The following is a 23,249-nucleotide window of genomic DNA, read 5'->3' on the forward strand; positions in this document are numbered from 1 at the left end:
AATCATACCAAATCCATCTGTTTCCTAGTACTCTTGATTGCCATTCTTGTCCAAGTTGCCACCTTTTCTCATTCATAATGGGGCGGGGCATAAAACTATTCTGTAATTGCTGTCTATCTGGACTTCTTATGGCCATTAACAGATGAGTCACTTAATAGAGACCCCTAAAGATTATAAATAAGATCATGTTGCGTTTCTAATCAAAGCCATGCTTTTATTTCCTATTACATTTTTGAATGAAGCCAAAGCCCATGAGTCTCCATGGTCTTTTTTCACAATTAGCAAGCCTGTTCTACCTCAGGGCCTTTCCTTCTTTCTACCATATCAGCCTTAGTGATACACTGGTCTCCTTTCCTGACGCCTGACTGTTAGATCAGGAAGATGGGTCTTGAGGACACTATTGGAATTATTTCTTCTCTCCTTCCATGTATCACTCTAGACGTCTTAACCTACTATGTTTCCCTTCATAGCATCTGTTCCCTGACATTTTCTATAACACAATAGGCATTATGTTTTCTGGGTGTCAGGTAGTATTCTAGGTGCCTTATAGACATCAATCTTGTTAACTTTGTGGTAACTCCACTGTAGACTTCTGTTAACCTCATCCTACAAATTAATAAACGTGAAGCCCAAGAGACTGAGCCAGTTATAGAAATAACACAGTTATTATCCATGGGTGCTAGAAATTAAACTGAAGTGCCCTGGCTTACAAATCTGTGTCCTAAGTCACACTGCTGTCCTGCCATCCATGTGTGTGTGTGATGTAAAGACATATGTTTAGATGAAGTACCTAATACATGATGTATGTTTATTACTACTGTGTGTCCCACCAACGTGAAAGGCCTCAGGACAAGGCCTTGTTTTCTCATTACTGCCCTGTCCTCACTACTAGAATATTGCCTGGAACTCCAACACTCCAACGTGTTTAGTTAGGTAACGCCATGGATTCCTCGGCGCTCGCTATTTGTATTTAAAAGCATCAATTTTTTTGTTTAAAGGGAGTTATGTAAAGGTTTTTAGGAAAGTCTGAGTGGGGCATTTTTCATAAAAGAGTATATCTCAGTTAGAGTATGAATTTCAATAGTTATGTAAGCATTTAAAATCTCCTTTACAAAATTAAGTAAAACCTATAAATATCAATATGTTCTTCATAAATACAATAAAATGAAAATAAGTAGCATTATGCTGTGTTTATTAATTGCTGATTAACTCCAGCTTATCAGATTAAAATTTTTAAATAATCTCCTTTTCAAATTTAATTAAATTTCCTTCAATACTTAGGTTCTTTAATAAATCATGTATTCACTTTCTGTTTTAAGCATTTCAAATTCCTGACAAGAATTATTTACAATGCAGGACAATATATGTTACTTATATTAATTAAGCTATCTTAGCTTGAAATGACAATTTTATAAATAAGTATCTCCAGACAACAGTACAGAAATCTGATTGGTTTATTGTATCTACTGTGTTACACATCTTGATAGTGCTGAAATGCTTGGTCTGATTTCCACCCCAGGAAATCTGAAATACTTGCCCAGTATTTTCCACTGAGGTAGGACACCAGCTTCTGGCATGCCTTTCTAACTTTTAAACTTGCTCACGGTGCCCTCTGCATTTGTTATGATTGACTGCTATGCCAACCATCTCACGCCCTGGGCCCTACTAATGACTACCTGCATTTAGCCCCATGCACTTAGTTCACTGACATTCTTTCTTAGCATAGTCTGACCGATAGATAGCTTGCATACCTTTTGGCTCATCCATCCAATGCAATTCAGTAAAGTCACAGAATGGCAGGTGTGGGCAGCCATCATTCTAGACATTTTTAGAGCATTTTTATCAAACCATGCCTATTGCTCATCACCCATTAATCTCCTCCCTCCCCCAAAATCAATTACCAATCTAATTTCTGAGTCTGGAGGTCTTCCCAAGCTTCATATTTATACAGTACAATTCCAAAGTTGACCTATGCAATATATATTCTTGAACTTCTTTTGCAAGGATACCACATTTAGTTCAGCCCCTTGTCTCGTGAGCTGGTTTCATCTCACGCTGCTGTGAATATTACTGCTGTCATCATACAAACAGGCATTTTTGTGTAGTCATATGCTTTTGGTTTTTTGGAGTATGTATCTTATGAATTAGAATTGTTCTGCTTTGTGTTTGCTATGTTTAATCATTTAAAAAATTGATGGAGTATTCCAGGTACTAATTTCCATTGCTGCATGCAGTGTTAATACCCCAGTCTCTCCGCAGCTTGGTGTTATGAACATGGCCAAAATTTTCATTCACATTCGATTTAGTATGAAGTGGCATCTCATTGTAGTTTTTATTTGTTTCTCCAAGAAGGGAGGGATACCAACTTGTGTTCATGCCCCAACTAGTTATGTGCTAATATACTTAGTGAAGTGTATGTTGTGTTATCTATATTTTATTGGGCTATTTTTTTTACCCTGGATTGTATAATGTATCAGATATTCTAGATGCATGTCTTCTTCGGTCAGATTGATCAAAATGCTTTCTTCTTTTTTCAGTCTTGTTCTTCCTAATGTCTTTTGAACAGTGGACATTTCAATTTTATGAAATCCAATTTATACATTTCTTCTCTGTTGCTGGTACTGTTCATGTCGTATCTAAAAATCTAGCACAAAATATCACAAAGTTCAGTCTCATGTACATTCATCCCTGTACATTGTAGGATTTACATGTTCTTCTCCTTAGACTTTTCATCCATGTTGAGTTAATTTTCATATTCGATGTGAAATAAATGTCCAAATTTATCATTTCACTTGCAGCCACTGAGCCTTTCCAGCATGATTTGTAAAAATCTCTCATTCCATTGGCTGGTTTTACACCGTTTCCAAGAAACAGAGTTTGAGGTCCAACTGCAGACCACCAGTCCTGACTGTTGCCTTCTGCTACTGCAGGGCCATCTCTTGCTTACTGTTGCTCTGTAGTAAGTTTTCACAGTTCACAGCTTTGTTCATTTTGGCATCAGTGCTTTGGCTATCCTGAGCACTTCCAGTGTTTTGGCAGTCCCAAGCGATTCCCAAAGAATTTTAGGATCAACTTTTGCTTCTACAAAGAGCAGCTGGACAATTGAGGGTTGTGTTGAATTTGTAAAACATTTGAGTAACATTTCTGTTTTAACAAGGTTGACTCTACTAGTTGCTAAACATCGCATGCCTTTCTATTTAATATCTTCTTTATGTTTCTCAGTAGTGTTTTGGTATTTTTCAGAATGTATACTTTGAGCTCCTTTAATTTATTCATAGTAATATTTCTGAGTTTGATAGTATTTTCATGTTTGTAGTTGGTGCATTAAATTTTGCACATTTATAGTACCCTATAGGATATATATGTGTGTGTGTGTGTGTGTTATAATATTCACATTAAGATTAGCTCATGAACCTATTCAAACATTGTGATTTTTTTTGTACTTATTGTGATGTTTCTTTGTGCTGGCTTGTGGGTTACAGTGTCATGATTTATATATATTTACTATGTGTAATAATCAAATAAATTAGGATAGTTAGTATTTCCTGCCACAGAAAGCATTTAAAATTTTTGTTAACACATAATTGTACATATCTATAAGATGCAATATGATATTTTAATGAATCTATATACTGTGCATTTATAATGACTATATACTATATTACACAGTAATTATCATTGTTATATTACAACCTTTTTGCTCCTTGGTGCTTAGAGCCTTTGATCTTATCTTTTACCCATTCTTAAAATATTTAGTAGGGTGTTTTAATTTTTTGAAACATACTTTTTATTGTTTTAAAATAAAATATGATCATACCCTTTCCTCCTTCTCTTTTCTGCTTGCAACCCATCACATACCTTGCTTGCTCCCTTTTAAATTCATTGCCTCTCTTTAATTTTAAGTGTTATATATGTATATATATGCACAAATATGTAAATCAACCTTCTGAGTCTCTTTAGTGTTAATTTTATGTCCATGGCTTCAGGGCTGACCACTTGTAATTGGATAACTAGTTAGAGGTCTCATTTCTGGAATGGTTAATGCTTTCAGCATTCCTTAGTTGCCTGTACTTCCTTGTCTAGAGATACAGGTCAGTGACATTTTTCCCTTCCTTATTAACATGTTGTGGTGGTGTGCTTCTTGAGGGCTTGAGTCCACACTGTTGTAGTAAAGAATGAACCTTTCCTGTCATTCTCTAATACAACCTCACTGCCAAATTTCCTAGTTCTCTGGCTCCCGGGATCATTCTGTCCTCTCGGATGATATTCCCTGAGCCTGAGCTGCAGGAGCTGTATTGAAGATGTAACCAGTAGTGCTGAGCACTTTATAAACCCTTTCTCTCCACAAGTTGACTCACTGTGGTTTTCTCTTATGTTATGCTAAATAGAGCACCTTCTATGATAGAGCAAACTTTACACTTACCTGTGAGTAGAAGGATAGGCGTTTAAAATTTAGTTCGGGATTGTGCTGGTTTAGTGAAGTGGTGGTAGACAGCTCTCCTCTAAGATATATAACCTCAAGAGCTAGAAAACACAATAGACATGTTGCTGCCCTTGTATGAGAATTATTAGCTTATCTGAAAGTTTGGAGTTGGTCATAGTCTCTGCCACAGCACTGGTCCAGCAGTATGATTGTACACACTGCAGAACATGTTGATCAGCTTTCGGAAAATGTGTCCCTGGAACTTATCACTCAAGAAAAAAATTTGATAAAAATTGTACGAGGAGATAAGAAAGGATTGATATGCATTCTTCTGCATGCTGTTTTCCAGTTGAACAAACACCATTTGTTGAAGAGGCTGTCCTTTTCCGTTGAATGTTTTTAGCTTCTTTGTCAAAGATCAAGTGACCATAGGTGTGTGGGTTCAATTCTGGGTCTTCAATTCTATTCCATTGATGTACCTGCCTGTCTTTGCACCAATACCATACAATTTTATCACAATTGATCTTATCTCTTTGTACAAAGCTCAAGTCTGAGTGGATCAAAGACCTCCATATAAAACTAGGTACACTGAAACTAATGAAACAGGAAGTGGGGAAGAGCTTAGAACACAGGCACAGGGGAAAACTTCCTGAACAGAATACTAATGGCATATCCTCTAAGATCAAGAATTGACAAATGGGACCTCATAAAATTGCAAAGCTTCTGTAAGGCAAAGGACACTATCAAAAGGACAAAGTAGCAACCAACAGACTGGGAAAATATCTTTACCAATCCTATATCTGATAGAGGGCTAGTATCCAATATATACAGAGACCTCAAGAAGTTAAACTCCAGAGAATCAAATAATCCTATTAATAATTGGGGTACAGAGCTAAACAAAGAATTCTCAACTGAGGAATATTGAATGGCTGAGAAACACCTAAAGAAATGCTCAACATCCCTAGTCATCAGGGAAATGCAAATCAAAACCATCCTAAGATTCTACATTGCTCCAGTCAGAATGGCTAAGATCAAAAACTCAGGTGACAGCAGATGCTGGTGAGGATGTGGAGAAAGAGGAACACTACTCCACTGTTGGTGGGATTGTAAACTGGTACAATCACTGGAAATCAGTCTGGTGGTTCCTCAGAAAATTGGACATAGTACTACCTGAGTACCCAGATATATGACTCCTGGACATATACCCAAAAGAAGCTCCAATGTTTAACCAGGGCACATGATCCACCATGTTCATAGCAGCCTTATTTATAATAGCCAGAAGCTGGATGAACCCAGATGTCCTTCAACAGAGGAATAGATACAGAAATTGTGGTAAATTTACACAATGGAGTACTACTCAGCTGTTAAAAACACAATGAGTTCATGAAAATTCCTAGGCAAATGGATAGAACTTGAGGCTATCATCCTGAGTGAGGTAACCCAGTCACAAATGAATGCTCATGGTTTGTATTCACTTATAAGCGGATACTAAACCAAGAGGCTCAAATACCCAACCAACAACTCATACAACTCATGAAGCTCAAAGAGAAGGAAGGCCAGAAGTTGGATGCCTCGGTCCTTCTTAGAATGGAGAACAAAACATTCATTGGAGGAAATAAAGGGACAAATAGAGGAGCAGGGATGGGAGAAAAGATCATCCAGAGACTGCCTCACCACGGGATTCACCCCATATGCAGCCACTAAACTGAAGCACTATTGCTGAGGCCAAGTAGTGCTTACTGGCAGGAGCCTGATATGGATGCCTCCTCAGAGGCTCTGCCAGAACCATTCTGATACAGAGGAGGATGCTTGCAGCTAATCATCACACTGAACAGGAGGACCCCAGTGAAGGAGCTAGAGAAAGGACTGAAGGAGCTAACAGGGTATGCAGCCCCATGGGAAAAGCAAAATTATCAACTAACCAAACCCATCACCACTCCCAGGGAGTAAAACACCAACCAATGAGTTCCCATGGAGAAACCCATGGCACCATGTGCATATGCAGCAAAGGATAACATTTTCTGACATCAATGAGAGGAGAGGTCTTTGGTACAATGAAGGCTTGTTTCCCAGTGTAGAGGAATAGCAACGTGCTAAGGTGGGAGAGGTGATTGAGAGAGGGAGCACATTTATGGAGGCAATGGGGGGAAGGGGATTGGGGGAAAGGAATAGCATCTGAAATGTAAATGCAGAGAATATCCAATAAAAATGATAAAAATTTAAAGAATAAGGTAAATTTTTTGAAAGAAATCATCTTAATTATGGGTAATCAAATTTAAAACATTAAAGTTGGATGAATATTTTCCTGTAGTGACCTAGGCACAAGTTATTTCTCACCCCCATGGACTGTAGAACAATTCTGAGTTAGCTATAAACGTGCCGTCTTTCCATCAACAAATTATAGCCATTAGTTCAGCTCGGTATTGAAATAGATTCTTTCATCTCAGGACAGGATTTTCAGTCTGGGATAGTCAATTTGAGAATAAACCTTGGAGTTGCACTTATTTTGATTCCTGTCCTCCCAGTCATCATCTGAAGCTGATCTACAGACCCTTAAGTTAACAATAGAAAGGGGGAGATGGCACAGCCATATCTAATGGGAAGAGCGAAAGCCATAAAGCCAGCACAGCTACTTGACAAAGATCCAGCAAAGCTGAGCCACATGATGTGGTCACCACCATGTCATCTTCCATGTCTGGTCCTGATCTCCACATGTTGTATGCTTACAGGGCCTTTAGTATTTACACACCGTGGAGAGACTGGGTTGATGGGAAATTCCTTGATTCATTTATGCCTTCTCTTAGGAGTACTGCTTCTAAGCTTCCCCAGAAATGTCCTGAGCATACTACCCCTCCTGCTTTCAGGGAGATATCCTTATCTGGTCCTACTAGAAAGATCTTCCTTATGCCCTAGAGGTTGTGTGTGACTCAAATAAAGACACCCAGAGATCTCCTTTAGGAGGATCTGGTTCCAATATACTCTTAGAACATCTGTCCCTGAACTTACTCAGAACAAGATAATCAGAACAAAGTAAATTAAGATAAACAAGATTCAGTGGGCTAGAGAAGTTGGCAGCAGATCAGGTTTAAAGTCTTCCTCAGGACCAAGTACATCTCCTCCCACCGAGGCCACACAAGGCAGTCCTATGCTACATATGTAGGGGCCCCAGAGAAGTGGGATGCTAGAGGGGTGAGGTGGGAGTGGGTAGGTGGGGTTGCATTCTCTTAGAGGAGAAGAGGAGGGAGAATAGGGTAGGGACTCATGCAGGGGTATTGGGAAGGGGACAACATTTGGCATGTAAATTAAATAAAATAATGAAAAAAAAGTTTCTTCATACTACACTCAAGATATTATGTGGAACATAGGGTTGGGGACCCTCGTATGTCATGTGCAGCAAGGAAAAGATACAGCAACAAAGTTAGATTGTTATGAATAATCTCTGCCCTACATATGGGGTTTTACTGATATATAAAGACTGGTGTGGATAAATGACCTCCCTTTTTTAGAAATGTTAGCTTGTGCAGAGCACTGTGGTGTCCAATGACCAAAATCAAAAGAATGTCATGATTAGATACAGAAATAAATTATATGAAAATATAAAATGTAAGCATTATATTATGCCAGATATTAAATAAATGTAGCACCTTTGGCCTGAAGACTGTTCCTGGCCTAATAGCAATTAGCACTCTGACCCTTAAAAGTTGAAAATACACTGCTTAGGACATGACAATCTCCCAGGACTGGCTTGGAAATTTTCTTTTTGTCTACTGCCCTTGAAACCACAAGATTCTTAAATGTTGGGTTATGGGGTTGATGAGGGCAAATGATTATAAAAGAAAACTCTGTTCTGCTTTGGATTATCAATGATGCCTAAACTTATGGCCAAAAGGAGGTGAAAACATGAGTCTGGGGATAAAAATGATATGATCTATATTTTGGAATGACATCAATCTTTTCCTGTGCTCAATATAGATAGATAAAGAAGTTAGATTCCTGTCTGCAAGCATATCATTAATAATGTCAATGATTAATTCTTCAATTAGATGGTTCTCAAGTTGGGCCAGTCATTAGTTAGCCATTTCCACGATTTCTGTTCGATCTTTACTCCTGTACTACCTGTAGGCAGTACAAATTTGGGACTGAAAATTTTGTGGATGGGTTTGTGTCCTTCTCTGTCCACCTGCAGTCTAGGTCAGCTACAGAAGCTGGCCTATTTTGGTATACATAATAGGACCCTCCCCACTTTCTCTGAGGATAAGAGTATGAAGGTATGACTGGGGAGGAGGAAGGGAGGGGGTTGCCCTCAGGCTGTAAAGTGAATAAATGGATGAACAAATGAATGGATGAATGAATGAATGAATGGATAGATAGATAGATAGATAAATAAATAAATAAATAAATAAATAAATAAATAAATAAATAAATAAATATCTTATCTCCTCTGTGGAATCATGGCCATCCCTTGGGCTGACCCCTAGCACAAAATGTTGGGTAAGTTTCCAGTACCAGACATGACTTCCCTCCTATTGAATGGGCTCAAGTCCAAATAGATCTGTTGGTTGCTACAAGATATGAGTACCTCTTTGTACCCTTAGAGATATATTGCCATGCAGGTTGTGGTTGTGGTGGTCATGGCAGAACTATCATCCGTCATTTCCTTGCCAGCTTGTATCGAATCTTTTGCTACTGTCACTGGCCCAGGTCCAGCTGGGATGCTCTGGGTTGTATGTCAGATGCTGTACTCTTGGATCCTGCCTCTTTACTAACTCATTCTAATTTTTAGCAGATACATTAGGATTGCTTTAAGGACAAAGTCACATTTGAGGGTAAAAACTTCTCACCAGTCTTTCCTAACATGATGCCTGTTGTTTATTTATTTTTGTCCAGTTTCTGTGGTAGATCTCAGTGTTGCTTGAATGTGGCAAGTCCCATCTGAGAGAGACTCATCCTATCCATTCAGCACACAATGCAGCTGAGCAAAAGGCTTTTCTTGGAGGGCCTTTCTCGGAGTGTGTACAGCCCCTTATATCTGCCCTTCATTGTGTGCTTTATCAGGAGAGGGTACTGGCACTGGGATTTGTTAATTTCCTGTGTCTGTTGAATTGATCATATTTTTCAGATGAGAAGCCAAATTTGGATTCCTGGCATAGTTCCTATTTGGTCACACAACATAGTTCTCTGTATGTGTGGTTTTCTAGGTCTCCAGTATTTTATGGATACTCTGTATGTGTGTCTTTATAATACAGACATAATGTCTGTTTTTATTTTCTAGTTGTGTCATTGGCTTGGGTACTAGAATTGGTTAGGTTCCTTTCTATTTCTTCTCTACTTGGAGTATTTATATCAGTTAGAAATAGTGTCATTTTTTTTTTATTACCTGTGGGTTACCCATCTGTTCTTTTTTAGCTCATTCTAAGCTGTTAAGATCACACTGCATATGAATATCTGGAGCATTGTTGTTCTTTGGTGACCTGAGTTCATTCACTGTTAGCTGAGATTTTAAAGCTGTAGTTTTGAATGCTGTAGAACAGGTGTCCATAAAGAGCTAACCTAGGCATGTGTACAGAGCAGTTATGTGGACAAAGGATAGACTCCCTGTTCATGGCGTATCATGTTCAGTCGGGGTTCTAATTTGGTTGTCTTGCTCTTTTCCCTTGGTTCATAAGATAGATTCTGTAATTGAAGCAAATGACTCTAAATCTTTCCCTGGGACAAAGCATATGAAGACTCCGAGGAATGGAAAGCCTCACATTTCAAGACCAAGAGATGTTTGCTCATTATAGAACAAGAAATGTTTATGTAGTTCCTTCTATAGTAGGCAGTGGGAATGTGTTGGTAGCCTGCCACCTGCCAAAGCAAGAAATTGTCTCATGCCCCCGTTACACATGTGTGTTTCACTCCTTCTGTATCTTGTACCTTTTACTTTCTAAAACCAACCTTAGCCTAGCTTTTTCTTGACCTCTAGCTTGCCACGTCCTCTCTTCTCTCCATTCCAAGTGCATCAAGAATATGATCATTCCTTTCAACACTTTCTAGATTTCTATTTTTAATGTGTATAGTTATTAACATTTGTGTACAGTACCCAAAGGAGACCAGAAACCCTGGAACTGGAATTACCATGTAGTGGCTAGGAATTGAACCTCGTCCTTTGGAATAACATTGGGCATGTGTGTATAATAGAAGTGTTCACATTGAAAGGAAGGAGAAGTAAATCAAATGAGACTGGATGAAAGGGAAGCAGGTTGATCAGCATCAGGATTACTCTATGGATTGAACATGATAGAATCCATTGACAATAGAAGCCCTATTGTCTCTTCAAGTATTTATTTCCTGGCTTTCTGTTCATGAACCCAGCTCTGAATGGTGTTCCTATTATTTGGGGTTTCTAACATATGTATGCTGAATGTTTTGCTCCAGTTGGTGATAAGGGATAGAAGATGATTCTTGTCTGTATCTGTGTTAATTTCTCCTGGGATATTTCCTTGCAGCTTTTAGTAAATGGGGTCTTCCAGAGTTAAAGTAATTTCTTCCTTGGAAAATCTTTGATTTGGAAAGCTCATTAATAAGGCCATGGATGAATTAAATGTTGCACAGACCTTTAGTCACTAAGGCTTATTCTGTGTACTATTTTAGGAATACCTTTGGCCTTCTTAGTCTGACATCACAACAGAGTCAGTCCTTTACAGGTGACTTGAGTGTTTATCCATGAAGAGCTAAGTTAGGACCATTAACGTCAAGGTGCTGTTTCAGACTCTTTATATGCCTTCCTTGCTTATGAAACTGAAACATGTTATGGGCATCTCCCTTTAGGTAAGAGCAATATGAATATTAATCAAAGATATTTTAAAAGATGAAAAGAATGAGCTGGAAAATGGCTCAGGGAATAAAAGCACTGGCTCCTCTTCCAGAAGACTCAGGTTTGATTCCCAGCACTGACATGGCAGCTCAGAAATATCTATAACTCCGGTCACTCATATGATATGGTGATATGGCAAACACCCATACTCTAAGATAAATTGGCATTTTTTTACACATATACAGATTTATATTTAAATTAATATGGAATAATATTTACATGTTAATTAAGTTATATGTAAATAATCAGGAAAAATCCAGATGATAGCTTACAAACAAAGAGAAGAAAACTATACCAAACAGGAAGAGAGCCAATGGTAAATGCCACGATCTTCCCCACCACAGCCGACAGGGACTTCCAGAGAGCTACATCTTCTTAATCTGATTGTCCAAGTCATCAAAGTACGGGTGCTTGAAGGCCCTTTTGCCAGAGATTCCTTTGGCAGGATCATACACTAGCATTTTTTAGAGCAAATCCAAGTCGGTTTCATTCAGGTTCTTGATGTGGGATGTGAGGCTCCCTGACTTCCACTTGGGAAAATGTTCTTGTAGTCCTGCAGGGACTCTACTTCTGCCCACACTTCATTGTTAGGAGTGTCCAGAGCTCTGAAGATCCTGAAGCTCTGAATTGCCATGGAAAAGTGGCTTCTTGGTTGCTAGTTCTGCAAATATGGTCCCTATACTCCAGATGTCAGTTGGGGTGGAGTAACGAGCTGAGCCCAGCAGCACTTCTGGAGATCAGTACCACAGCGTCACGACCTCATATGTGTACATGCTTATCAGTATTCTAAACGCTCTGGCAAAGCCAAAATTGGCCAATTTGATTGTTCCTTTGTCATCAATCAATAGATTTTGAGGTTTCAAGTCTCTGTGAAGAACTCGTCAGGAGTGACAAAACACAATCCCCTGTTGGATTTGCTACAAGTAACTCTTAATGAGTGAAGCATCCATGAACTGACCAAGAGGGATGCAGTCCAGATACTTCTTGAGATCCATGGATAGAAACTCAACGATGAGGTACAGCCTTGTGTCCTGCATGAGCACATCCTGCAAGCTGACTATATTTAGATGTCAGCATTCTTTTAGTAGAGATATTTCCGAATTGCAGTACTGGGCACTCCTTCTTCCCCACTTTCAAGTGTGATTTCCTTCATAGCCAATATCTGGCCAGTAGTTCTGTGTCTACCCTTATACACCACACCATAGGTACCTTCTCCAATTTTTTCTATTTTGATATAGTCTTCCATAGTTACTCAACATCTTACAATGGACACTCTGTGTTCTCCCGGCAGCCACACCCAAATTGGCAGTTTTTAAAAAAGGAAAAATAAAATAATGCACTGAGTGAGCCTGTTGAGGTATCACGGTTTTATTCAGTAGTCAACCATGTTCTTCATTTTCTTCAAAGGCTGCTCAGTGGTGAGTCTACATTTCTGGTTCTTTTTGTTCTCTTCCTATTGTCCTTATTTATTCAATGAAAAGGTGATAGCTCGTAAATCTATCTCTGTGTGGAGTCAGTTCTAAAAATTGAATGAAACCGTGGATTTCCACATTGTTCTCTGGTTTGTGTGTGGATGCTACTCAGAATGATGCAGGTATACACTTTGCTAAGAGATATAATCTGTAAAAAATTCTATAAAGGAGAGAACAATAGGCAAATTGTAGCAATATAGTAGTTACAATGGTTGACTTCAAGTATTAAGCTGTATACCTTGAATACTGAAAATGAATTGAAATTAGTCATAGATTTAAAAATCCTCTTATACATCATTAAGTTGATCTTGCCCATATTTTATTTTTAATTTTTTATGCTGAAACATAATTATATAATTTTATTTCTTCCTATCTGCCCTTCAGCCTCTACTGTGTACTTCCTCTCTAAGCCCTTCTCTTCCGTAGTTCCCCTCAAATGCGTGGCTTTTCTTCCTTTATTTTTATTATCTATCCAAATGCAATACACAAATGTATATGTATAACCTGCTGATTCCTTCCAAGGTTACTCGTACACACTTGATTTTAAGTACATACACTCATCTAGGCACTGAACCTGAGAACCTTTCCATGTAACATTGCTAACGGTGCCATCACTGTACATGTCTTGCGTATGCAGTGTCTTATTCAATATCATGGGTGAAGCATCCCTGTCATTTCTAGAAACCCCAATGAAATAGCATATTTCTCAGAGCTTTAGCCCTCCAAAGCCACCCATCCCCTCTTCCAGCATTCTCTCAGCCTTAGGGGCAGGAGTTTTAGTAAGGCTGTTTCCGTCAAGTCTAGACCCCTCATCTTCAGTTTTTCTCTGTATTTTGACCAGTTGTGGTTGTATGTGGTAGTCTCCATCTGCTGTAAAGAAACCTTTCCTGGTTAGGAACTGAGAACTGCATTTATCTGTGGGTATGAGTACTTTAAAGCAGTTATCAGCAGGTCCTTCTTTAAGATTCCTCATCAATCTGGCCCATGGTAGTTGTCTTCCCGACAAGGATTTCCTCCTGCTAAGCTGGCCGTAAGTACAACTAGAGATGGTTAACACTGAGTCAGGGCTGCTCCCTGTTGTGATAAGCAAGGGTGGTGATTTCAAAATGCTTGGCCCAAGGAGTGGCATCCTTAGGAGATGTGGTCTTGCTAGAGGAAGTGCTTCTCTGTGGGGGACTGGAGTGGGCAAAGAGCTCCTTCTCCACATGGGAGCCAGTCTTCAGCTAGCCACCTTTGGAATGAGAAGTAGAACTCTCGGCCCCTCCAGCAGCATGCCTGCCTGGGACACTGCCATGCTTCTGCCATAAGGTTGATGGACTGAACTTCTGAAACTGTAAGCCAGTCCCAATTAAATGTTGTCCTTTGTAAGAGTTGCCATCATCATGGTGTCTCTTCAGAGCAATGGAAACCCTAAAACAGTGGGTTTAATGGCTGGGTAGGACTTTTTTACCTTTTCCCTGTTTGGGGAGCTTTCATAGCACCTTCTTGTATTATGAAAGCTGTTCCTCAGGAAGAAAGCTTTCAAACGAGATCCGGCTCTGATCCTGAGGGACCTGTATCTGACATGGTGGTTTCTTCAGCAATGGGGGCTTACCGTCAACCAGTGGGAAGGCAACCAAGAACAACAGCAATAGCCAACATCGTTCAGTAGTCGCTTGGATTCACCTGACCAACAGACAGTTTAAAAGGTCGTTTTTCATGTCTGGAGGAATTTTGTTAGATCGTCTGTGGCTCTTGTGGCAGGCAGTATGTGTGTGTGTGTGTGTGTGTGTGTGTGTGTGTGTGTGTGTGTGTGTGTGTGTGTGCCTGTGTGTGTGTGTGTGTATTTGTGTGTGTGTTTGTATGCATGAGTACACCTGTGTGTATGTGTGTGTATTTGTGTGTATGTGTATATGCATGTTTTCACATGTGTGTATGTGTGTGTATTTGTGTGTATGCATGTGTGAACATGTGTTTATGTGTATGTTTGTATATATGTGTGTATGTGTATATGCATGTGTGCACATGTGTGTATGTGTGTGATGTGATTTTGAATAAGTAAATATTATTTCCTTGTATACTTTCAGATACTTTAGAAGGAATTCTTAGTGTTATTTCCCCTGTTCCCCTTTTTCTAATGACCCTCCCTTCCCAAGTTAAAGACCTCTCTCCATTTTACCTACATCCTTGATTCATACCACACTTTGAAGGGAGTTTAGAAATCATACTTATGAAAATATCATCCACAGTTGTTCCGCTTTTCTGTGTCTTTTGCTTTTGGTATCGGGCTGATCTGGTCTACTCTCTAGAAGATATTGCTAACAATCATGGTCTTCCTTCATCAACATATTCATCTGGATGAAGCAATTTATGTTCGGAAAGGCCATTGGATTCTCCTTAAATGCCTTTCATTAGATTTATGCCTACTAAGAATATCTTTTTTTATGGGTTGCTTCTGTAAAAAATGATCTACATTCATTTTTCAAACTTTATCAAAGATGTAGTAAAAGTGCTGTTCACAATTTTTCTTTATTATACTTTTTTGTTTAAATCTGTGGGTTAATGGGCTTTTTTTCTATTTCTGCTATTTCTCCTCTATCTCTCTTTTCCTTTAATTTTCCCGGTATAAAACTCATCACTTTTTCAGTGATCTTTTTAAAGGCCCAAGCTTTGGCTTTCTTGAGTTTCTCTATTGACTTTTGTTAGTTCATCTTCAGTTTTATTTCTGACTTATAAGATTGCGTTTTCTGTTTTGGTTGCTTTGGGTTATTTTTGTTTGTTTGTTTGTTTGTTTGTTTGCTTGTTTTTATTGGTTGGTTGGTTGGTTTGATTTGGTTTGGGTTTTTGTTGTTGTTGTTGTTTTTGCTTCTTAAAGTAAAGGCTCTGATGGCTGACTCTAACTTTATTCTGTTCTTGCAAATGTGTCCAGGCCTAAAATTTTGTCTACCATCCTGACCTTTACCACTTCCTTCATATTTCAATTAGCTTTGTACATATTCATTTATTAGGGATATTTTCCCATATCTCTCTAGAGAAATATTTTCACATATTTCTCATATCTCTTAGTTTAAGTCCTGTTGAACTATTTGACTTCTTCCAGTTTTATTCCAATGTAGCCCCAAAGCACAGACTGCCTGTTATCCATGCTTAAATGCCTTAAGGTGTGATTAAAGACCTGAAATGTGGCCTCTCTTGATGAGTGTTCTATGTGAGTTTCAGAAGAAATATATACTGATACCATAATATTGATTAGAGCCCATTGATTGATGGTATTGTTCAGTGCTGTCCTTGCTGATTTTGTTCCCACTGGGACTGTTCATGAATAAAGTTGTATGAAGTCTCCCATCATAATGTTGCCTTTGCCCATTTTACCTTGTAGTGAGATAGGTTTTCCACACTCCACATATTGATGTTCTCTTGTGAGCCTCTCTGCACTAATGACCCCATGCCTTAGTGGACTGTGGACCCTTTCATCCCCTGAAATTCCTGTTGTTACATTGTTGGCTCTTTTATCAGCATGCAATGGCCCCTTTAATATCTGATGCTTTTCTTCCCTTGCACTCAGATCTCACATGTCCAAAATTAATCATTCCTTTGATTAGTCTTAGCCCGTGTGTCTTTCTCTATCCTTCCTTTTCTTTTACCTCTGAAGAATAATTTTCCTGGCTATGGATTTTGTTTGTGGGGTTTTCTTTGTTCTCTGTTTGCAGTTTGATCCTTGGCATCATATGGGGACCCTATTGATCTGAGCAAGCAGAAGGGGTTCTGGCCCTGTGATCTGTCTTTGGACTGTGATCTTCACAGGTGCCTACCCTACTCCCTTTAGGTGAAAGTAGGAGAGCTGGAGTCTGTGATTTCCCTTCCTTCTTTCAGCAGGCCACAGAGGACCAAGTCACACTTAGACTACAGGGCCTGATGCTTATATGCTAAGTACTGTAGCCTTAAAACTGACTATAACGGTGGTTTCTGGGTGGGTTTCATTTGAGGCCAGATATACCTTACAGTATGACAAGCCTGATGATTTCTGAAATCAGTATACTATATACCAGAAGATCATGGTTCAGAGGCCCTGTTTTCAATTCTAATGTAGAACTCCACCAGGCGATGTATATGTAACCCTAAGAGCTTTATATTTGAAAGAAGAAATTTTGAGTTCCTCAAAGATCCAGGTATGAGCATGAAAGAATTTTCTGTCTTAAACTGTATTTCCCCCTAAATTCAGATTATTTTAAGATGCTCGTAATTTAATTATACATTTTAGGTTCTCATGTCACCTTCCACACTTTGAGGAGTAAATGTTTCTTTAAATGTTACTCAGAGTTCATAAATCATTTCTAGAATTCTTAATTTAACTCTGGTGAAATTTAGGCATTCCTTCTACAAATTACCCTTACTCAGGTCGTCCTCAATGTAGCAGAGACACACAAAGTTCAAGCCAAGAGCACTGGATTTTGTTGTGGCTAAGCTCAGGTTAAGGTTCCCCTGAGATCTGGCTAATCCCTGATCTCCTCTGTTGTGGCTTCTTAGCTCTGGGAATGTGGAGTGGGTCACCAGAGCAGCACACTTGTTTGGATCCTAAAGCCCTTGTTCCGCAAAGCTGCATCTCCCACTCTGTGCTCCCACTGAAGCAGTCAAGGTCATCTCATTATAGTTGAAATATGAAACACTATCCTGCAGCTGACCAGTTTCCATCTGAACCTGTGTCAGCTCTTTGTCTTAGTTCCATATTGGTTACCATGATGTCTATTGTGTAATGTGGCTTTTGTAATATTTCTTGGGTTTTAGTCACTTCATTAGAATAGTAGATAGAAGAATTTTCTTCAGCATCCTTGAGATAGTCTTGCCAGTACTATTTTAGCCTCTTTTAGATGCAAATAGTATGATAATAAATGTTCAAATGACTCGCTTCTTTCCTCTTTAGGAACTATTGAAATTGGGAAGATAGAGAATTCCTTGAGTTGGTTAGTTGTTGGGGTTTAATCTTGTACACTGTATATTTAGATGCTGATTTCTGTGCCTGGATATCTAGTCATGATATGGATGCTAGCATTGCCGTGATCACTGAACCATCTACTGTGTCAATGTTGTATAAAGAATGCTCTCCACTTATCTCTGGTTATATAAGAGCTGACCAACCTATGGCTGGGCAGAGGAGATAGGAATGCTAGACTTCTAATCTAAGCCAGAGGTCCCAGGTAGAGAGGGAAGGATCAGAAAAAGGGATGTTACAGAGACCACGCGGAAAGACCAGGAAGACTTCACCATGAGGTCTCCATAAGAGAACAGCTATGAAAACACACGTGGACGGAGTGAACCAGGGTAAGATTAGATGACAAGTAATGGGGCCTTTATCTAGGGGTTAACATCCCAATCCAGTTAGTACAGGCCAGAACCTGGCCAGTTCAGACTTGCAGTTTGTTAATAGAAATACCAGGCCATTGTATCAAGTATTTCAGAGCAAGAATGGAAACAGATAAGGATTCTACACTTAAATTACAACGTATATAGGCAGTATTGGCTTCACTTGTATGTAATGCCTTTAGATCACTATAGTCTTAGAAAAATCAACCCCAAGAAGTCAGCATTGTAAGACTTGATTTAGTACTGCAGAGATTCCTCAGTGGTTGAGAGCAATGACCGTTCTTCTAGAGGTCCTGAGTTCAATTGCCAGCAACCACATGGTGGCTCACAGCCATCTGTAATGAGATCTGAAGCCATCTCTGTCTCAAGACAGCTACAGTGTATTTATATAAATAACATAAACAGATCTTTTTTCAAAAAGACTGGATTTGGCCTATGCTACTTAATATGAAACTCTATCTTAGTGTGCATGGCTAAGGGCTTTATCTCTGTTAGAATATAGCTTTGTTTTCCCATCTTTTAGACTCTATCTAATGTCAACATCTAAAGAAAAACCCATCTGGAATTTTTTTTTTAATTTTGTTAATTGAAAGCATGTAGGCATAAGAGAAAAGAATCAATTGAAAGTACATTTTTATTTATAGCATTTTCCCAAGATCTATAGATGCTGTAAGGTTTACTAACAGTGCTATAGTTAGTGATGGCGATGATGTTTTGGACCGCCCAATGTAGTCAGTGCTAACAGGGTGTGATATTGAGCCTTTGAGGTATGGTTAATGATTCCTGAGTATTGGATGAATATTTTGCTTACTGTTATTTACCTATCAGCAGTCATGTGCCTATAGTGATTGATATATTAGACAACACATATTTGGATTTTTGTTGGTTGGTTATTTGGATTTATTTAAACTTCTACAATGTGTGTGTGTGTGTGTGTGTGTGTGTGTGTGTGTGTGTGTGTGTGTGTGAGTAAGTGCATGTGTGTGTATGTACATGCATGAATGCATTGTGAGCTTAAAAAAAGATTTTAAGTACAAATTTCTTATTTAAGGAAAGTAACCAAAGAGAAAAATATGTGCAAACCCCATCAAATTGGGCATATAAAGAATGTCTAAGAGTCACCAAGCAAGCACTGAAAACTTAGCAAATTTGGCTCAGAGACTTAAGTAAATTCCCTTCCTGAAATAGTAGAATGATAAACTAGGAATTGAAAATGGTGTTATTGGAAATAGAAAGGAAAAACAGATGGAGGCAGGAGATGGAAGCCTGGCTTGTGAAGAATCAGCATTTCTGTATGTGTCTTTGGTGTAAGAGGACCTGTGTGGTCCTGAGAAGGGGAACTGGCCATGAGTCTGAAGGAGGGGTCATCAAGGGGCCACCAGATGATAGTTTGCATGACTCATGCTAGAGTACTTAGGTTTGCTGAATGCTCAGGGAAACGCCAGCACTCCTAGGTCTATTTCTGTCGTGGATACTTTTCCTTTTCTGTAGTTATGCTTTTGCTGCATTTTACCAATGCTGAAGGGCTAGGAGGAAAAAAAGAGAGCCAAGCCTTCCCTTCAGCCAATCTGTTCATGTATTTCCTCTCACCTTTATCTCCTTAGTCTTACTGAAGCAACTGTGTAGCCGTTTATTTCCTTGGAGAGAGAAAACAGACTGGCAGTGTCCTGCCAGCTTTGCGTGCTGGGGTCTGGGTGTGACGTAATGATTCTAGTAGAATAGACAAGCTGGATTTGCAGTCTACTGTATAGGAGAGCTGCAGTCGGAACCGCAAGGGAGGATGGGAGTGTAGTGTTAGCCTGGTTTGGGTGTATGCTCTATGGCTCACTACCTGTCATTCCACATGTCTGGATGGGAATCTGGCTCACTCAGTGGCACTAAGAGGCCCAAGATAGGACAAAGCATAAGATTCCAGAGCCATGACATGGCACGAATAGAAAAACATATTTTGGTTACTTCTTTTGATGTGTTAGGTACAGGACATAGCAAGGGCTTAACAGTTACAAGCCCTAATCTTGTTCTCCACTTAAAACTATTTGGCACTTTAGGAGAAGTTGCCCCATTATTCCTGCAGACCAGTTGGGTCTTACAGAGGCTACTACAGACATTTTTTTGGTTTGTTTTACCATGCCTTCTTTTGTCCTTGTTTATTGAAAGGACTGGCAAGAAAACCTTGTGTCAGAGATGCCCCTAGCTCACTGACACTGTATTTATTAGTCATCTTACCTTAGCACTTGATCAAAAAGAACACCTAGTTCCTTTTCATTATATCTGATTTTCTTGTTTCTCCATCCAGAAATGGGCAGCCAAACTGCAGAACTCTGGCCCTGAGGTCCCTTTTATGCTACAGCTTTTTATAGCCTGGTTGCTACAGTTAGTTTGTTGATAAGGACACATTGTATATGTTCTGTGATGCCATGGTAGAACATGTTAATGTTCACAGAGTGTAAGTCCCAAACATTATAAAGATAAAAGTAACTTAGACATTATAGGGCATGTTTTGTAATAATATTCAGAGAACACAGAAGTATATTAAGAAACCTGGGATTGGATATTTAGAGATATGATATTCTAATGGCCTCTTATGAAGAAGCACCTTTGTTTTAAAAAAATATAGACATGTTTCTAAGACACCAGGGGTGCTGGCACTTGGCTTCCACTGAGCTAAATGCTAGAAGTGTTACTCTTTTAGTGCCTTTTCCCCTCAAGGAAATAACATAAAGAATGCAGTCTGTACTGGAATATGACACATAGCCACACAGACCTCTGAAGAACAGATTGTCTAACAGCATGCATGGCTCCCACTACAGATGCATGCTGGCCTACTCTACATCCTGTTGTGTTGTGATGCATTTTGTTGTAGATGCTATTTAAGATGGTGGTTCTCAATCGCTCCATTTATCATGCCACCAAAAGATTATAAAAACATAGTGGCCTGAACCCTATCCTGGTGAGTCCGAGTTTAATTGGTTCAGACTTGTAGCCCTGTAATCAGGATTATACACGTTTTCCAACTGGGTGCTGCACGTTGTACCAGCACATGCATGGCTGAGGCAAGAGAAGCTTCTAGAGTTTAAGCTAGCTGGAGCTGTGTAGTGAGTTCTAGGCTAGCCAGAGGTCCAGAGAAAAAAATCTGTTTCTGGAAAAGAAAGAGGGAAGGGTTGAGGGAAGGAAGAGTGGAAGGAGGAAGGGAGAAAGAGAGGAGAAACAATGAAAACAAGAGAAAAACAAAACAACCATTCCCTGGATGATTGTCATGTGTCGGCAAGGTACTAAATTAGTTTCAGTATGGACAAGGGAAACACAGGCTGTATCTCACACACTTTAATAAGAGAATAGGACAAATGCTAAACCTACTACAACAAAAGGGAACTGAGCCAAAATAGACTCCCTCCCAGTCAGAGTAGGGCATGCACTTAGTAGGGCTGGAGGGGCAGAGAGCCATCTACCTTGGAGAATATGTAACCAAAAGCTGACACCAATATGCTTGTGAATTTACCCCACCTCACATGGAGAAATCAACATTTAAACGATGTGGCAGAGACAAACATCCTTCTGGAGGGAGTCTTTGATGGAGGTTTAGTAGGACACTTTTCCTCACACAGAACATGAGCTTGTCTTCCTCTCCAACCACCTCAACCCCCAAAGTATAAGAACATTCAAGTTTCTGACTCAAACAGTAAGAAAAATAACTAAAGAAATTCAGTACCAGGATTGAGATATATACAGAGGAGGCAATCTGGGTTCAGTGATTGGTTAAAAAATCAGATGAGAAGCATTTAAAAAAAAAAAAAAAAGAGTGGAGACTCTGTGGATAGGCCAGACGCTGATGCTTTGCAGATCAATGAAATGCAAGGTGGACATAAAAAATATTTGCTGGGGTTGCATATTCCTTTTCATCTGAACACACAAAAATGAAAACACACACACAAAATGAGATAACTTCCAGAAGGGAAAAATTATAAAATGGCATATGACTTAGAGATTTCTTTTCTTAATTTTAATTTTTTAATTGGAACAGAATTATAACATTCCTTCCTTCCTTTCCTTCCTCTGTCCCTCAGGGGTGAGCCCCCTCATTTGGTTGATATTTCTTTTTAAATGGATGAGCTGTAAATCTAATTCTGCAAGTCCCGCATATCTCAACCAGGGTTTTAAAAAAGAAACATATTTCCATTAGGCTGAAGTTGGAGACTTCTGTGGTTGAATTAGAGAAAGGCTGGAAGAAGCTGAGGAGGAGGGCAACCCCATAGGAAGACCAGCAGTCTCAACTAACCTGGACCTCTGAGATCTCTGAGTCACCAACCAGGCAGCATACAGGAGCTGGTTGAGTCCCCCAACACAAATATAACAGAGGTCTGCCTGGTCTGGCCTCATTGGGAAAAGATATGCGTAAGCTTGGAGAGACTTGAGGCCCCAGGGAGTGGGGAGGCCTGGTCTAGGGTTGAGGAGACATTCTCTTGGCGGAGGGGGTAACAGATGAGGAACTGTGGGAGGGGAGAACAGTAGGGTGCAACAGTTGGACTGTAAAAACATAAAATTTTTAAAAAAGTAAAATAATTTTCTTTTTTTAAATCTAGGTAGGCATCTCAACTCGAAAGCCAAAGACAGAAGCTCAGTCCAATAGTAAATCTTACAAAGCTCAGGGAGTTAATGACCACCTAAAATTCTATGACTATGTGTTTCATTTTAAAACAAGCAAACTAAACTACTAGATAACAAAAAAGTGACAGTACTTTTACAGCACATAAGTCCTGACAAAATGGCCATGTAAGGACAACCATTAGACAGGGCCATGGGATATCAGGGAAACCGCTTACACTGGCAATGCCCAGTGTCAGAAGAAATGAGGATGTAACCAAAGGTGCCATCAGGGAATGCAAACAACTGTGGACAAACCTGTGAAAGGCAACAGAAATGAATACATTAGAATGACTTAACTAATGTGTTGTGTAACAGGAGGCATACAGTGGCTAGATTAAAGCCCTCTAAGGGAGAGTGCATTGTACGAAGAAGAAGAGTCTGTGCTGTTGCCAAATACCTCCCAAAAATCAGCTTGAGGAAAGATGTTTGAGAGTACAGTCAATCCATCATGGCAGGGAAGACACAGCAGCACCAGTACAAGATGGCAGTCACAACACAGCCACAGTCAGGAAGC

General features: G+C 39.4%; 1 protein-coding gene and 1 pseudogene across 2 annotated transcripts in view; one reads left to right on the top strand and one right to left on the bottom strand.

Moving 5' to 3' along the window:
- Positions 1-23,249, top strand: part of KCNN2 (potassium calcium-activated channel subfamily N member 2) — a 134,025-nt gene that overhangs the window by 59,255 nt on the left and 51,521 nt on the right. The window lies entirely within an intron of this gene.
- On the bottom strand, positions 11,645-12,525 carry LOC308423593 (cyclin-dependent kinase 1-like; annotated as a pseudogene). The gene is made up of 2 exons: positions 12,201-12,525; positions 11,645-12,029 (listed from the first exon to the last, which is right to left on the bottom strand). The product of its transcript is annotated as a cyclin-dependent kinase 1-like (transcript).

This window comes from Micromys minutus (genome assembly GCF_963924665.1).
Source record: "Micromys minutus genome assembly, chromosome: 8".
Classification (NCBI taxonomy): Eukaryota; Metazoa; Chordata; class Mammalia; order Rodentia; family Muridae; genus Micromys; species Micromys minutus.